General features: G+C 40.1%; 1 protein-coding gene across 1 annotated transcript in view; it reads right to left on the reverse strand.

Moving 5' to 3' along the window:
- The window catches only part of LOC145418930 (solute carrier family 61 member 1-like), a 5,121-nt gene extending 5,004 nt beyond the window's left edge, over positions 1-117 (reverse strand). The window contains exon 1 of the mRNA XM_080287186.1: positions 68-117. The gene's annotated coding sequence lies outside the window, so the exon portion shown is untranslated. The remainder of the gene's footprint in view (positions 1-67) is intronic.
- Between the last annotated feature and the right edge of the window lie 3,213 nt (positions 118-3,330).

Raw genomic sequence — 3,330 nt, forward strand, 5'->3', positions numbered from 1 at the left:
AGACAGATTAAAAGCAGAGCGTGTACAAAATCACCCAAGGCAGACAAAAACAAATCGTCCAACACACCTAAATACTTCAAAAAATGGTGTAATTCCCGCTTCCGGCGTGGACATGGAACCCAAACGCTCTGAGTGCACCGCCACCATCTACATTTAGCCTCATGGGAACGCAGGTGGGGAAAAAAAGCGAAAAATAATATAATCTTCCTCTCCAGACCTTCCTCCTGCCCAAAGCGTAGGCTGCAGGGCTGCCAACGGCGGCATTGTATCGCTAAATTCCCTCATGTCCCGCTAGATCCCCAACCCCTGCTGAAAATCGTTTGAAAAAGTGCTAAAATACATAATATATCACTAGAAAACACCCTCTATTATCGAAAACCCTCAAAATTCTCATGAAAATCTATATAAAATGGCTAAACATGTCCCCAACGTCGACATTGTATCGCTAATTTCCTCATGTCCCGCTAGATCCCCAACCCCTGTTGAAAATCGTTTGAAAAAGTGCTAAAATACATAATATATCACTAGAAAAAAACCCTCTATTATCGATAACCCTCAAAATTCTCTTGAAAATCTATATAAAATGGCTAAACATGTCCCCAACGTCGACATTGTAGAAACTTGGTCATGTCCCGCTAGATCCCCAACCCCTGATGAAAATCGTTTAAAAAAGTGCTAAAATACATAATATATCACTATAAAACACCCTCTATTATCGAAAACCCTCAAAATTCTCATGAAAATCTATATAAAATGGCTAAATCTGTCCCCAACGGCGGCATGGAACCCAAACGCTCTGAGTGCACCGCCACCATCTACATTTAGCCTCATGGGAACGCAGGTGGGGAAAAAAGTGCTAAAATACATAATATATCACTATAAAACACCCTCTATTATCGAAAACCCTCAAAATTCTCATGAAAATCTATATAAAATGGCTAAATCTGTCCCCAACGGCGGCATTGTAGCGCTAAATTCCCTCATGTCCCGCTAGATCCCCAACCCCTGCTGAAAATCGTTTTAAAAAGTGTTAAAATACATAATATATCACTAGAAAACACCCTCTATTATCGATAACCCTCAAAATTCTCTTGAAAATCTATATAAAATGGCTAAACATGTCCCCAACGTCGACATTGTAGAAACTTGGTCATGTCCCGCTAGATCCCCAACCCCTCCTGAAAATCGTTTAAAAAAGTACTAAAATACATAATATATCACTAGAAAACACCCTCTATTATCGAAAACCCTCAAAATTCTCTTGAAAATCTATATAAAATGGCTAAATCTGTCCCCAACGTCGACATTGTATCGCTAATTTCCTCATGTCCCGCTAGATCCCCAACCCCTGCTGAAAATCGTTTGAAAAAGTGTTAAAATACATAATATATCACTAGAAAACACCCTCTATTATCGAAAACCCTCAAAATTCTCATGAAAATCTATATAAAATGGCTAAATATGTCCCCGGTAACGGATATAGAGGTACAAAATCTAGCAAAACGGAATTGTCAGGTATTGTTTTGCCACATCAACAATGGGGTTGCCAGGGTCTATCAATATTGCAATTTTTATCGTTCAGGTTTTCATTTTGGGGCCGTATTATCCTTCATGGTCTCTATTAAGTATCTAGTTTTCTATTTTCATCGTCTATGTGGTATAAAGACATGGTTTTAGTTGGAAATTTTGGTATATGTAATAATGATTTTTCCTCAAGCGAGATTGACAATGGAGGCTTAGGTGAACACTACAATATGGAAAATCACATATGCTTTTGATAATATTACGTTTTATTATTATTATTATTATTATTATTATTATCATTTATTGTTATTATTATTATTATTATTATTATTGCCACACCTCCAGGAAGTAGAGATGTACAGAGAAATGTAATTTAACTGAGGGTGAAATGTGGGACCTGAGGATTTCCGTAGCACCTCTTCCTTAGCGGTTTATTTTTCACAGCAAAGTAAATCGCTAAAGAGGTGTTAAGAAGCCTTTTACATTTTCGAACCAGTCTGGCTCAAAATCGACTTCGCTGTGCACGTCAAGCAAATTGTGAGAAGTCAATTCACAGTCAGCGGTGGCGGTGATTGTGTGCGTCTCCTTGGTTACTAGTCAAAGTGCAGCAGTGATTCGGTCTTTGAGAGGTTTGGACAGCAGTATATTTATTTTTAATGCGTTTATCTCGTGCGTGTGTGAAATTTGCCACCATGATCAGTCTATGAATCAAGAAATTACGCGAACAGAGTATGGCGGGTTTCTCGAAAATATTCACGATAGAAAACATATATATTTTTTACCCACAAAGAACTAGGGACGTTGAAAGAGCCAGCTTTTTACTTTATTCATTCCACTGGACCTATAAAACTCGAGAGTAGGTTTGAGAGTCATTTATATAATTATGCTACAAAATAACACCAGTGAAATGGCGGGGGACAGGGCGACTTGGAGGCGATTTGTTTGTGGCCACCCCAAACGGGACTGAGGCGTCTGGCAATAGATAGATAGATAGATAGTATTATAAAGTTGGCTAAAGAATGATATATGATACGCTAGATTCAAATTATGGGTCTTTTACTGCCTTGTTTGAACTATAATCCCCGTGTGGAGAGGATGGAGGGTGAAAGACTGACGAGGAGAGTGTATGTGAGTGAGGTGGAGGGGAGAAGAGGGAGGGGGAGGCCGAGGATGAGATGGAGGGATGGGGTGGAGAGGTATATGAGAGAGGGGGGTGCGCGTTGGGAGCAGGGCAGTGAAATGGCGGGGGGACAGGGCGACGTGGAGGCGATTTGTTTGTGGCCACCCCAAACGGGATTGAGGCGTCTGGCAATAGATAGATAGATAGAAGAATATTCAGCTTATCAATCTACCTTTTGTCGTCCTAAATTCAAAATAGTAACATATGGGCTAAATGTCACCAACGGCGCTAAAAGGTCAGCGAAAGATGACATTTAGAATTACATGAGTGTCAATTTATTACATCTGTGAGAGAGGCGGGGGTGTGAGTTGGGAGCAGGGCAGTGAAATGGCGTGGAGGCGATTTGTTTGTGGCCACCCCAAACGGAAGTGAGGCGTCTGGCAATAGATAGATAGATAGTGTTTAGGAGATACGCCCACGTCCTCTGTCGTCTGCACCCAAGAGTATAAGTAACCAAAACAGGGTACTTATAAAGGGATTCGATTCTTTTTAGGTGTTTCTAAGCATCTATAAGTGACCTAAATAGGGAATTGGAATCTGTATATAATGGAGTCTGGTTCTTTTTAGGTATATGATCCTCTGATTCAATGATTTATGATGTGATATTGTAAACATTGGGGGTGGTG

This window comes from Coenobita brevimanus, chromosome 117 (assembly GCF_032717465.1).
Source record: "Coenobita brevimanus isolate Jiangsu-jjx chromosome 117, ASM3271746v2, whole genome shotgun sequence".
In the NCBI taxonomy this organism is placed as follows: Eukaryota; Metazoa; Arthropoda; class Malacostraca; order Decapoda; family Coenobitidae; genus Coenobita; species Coenobita brevimanus.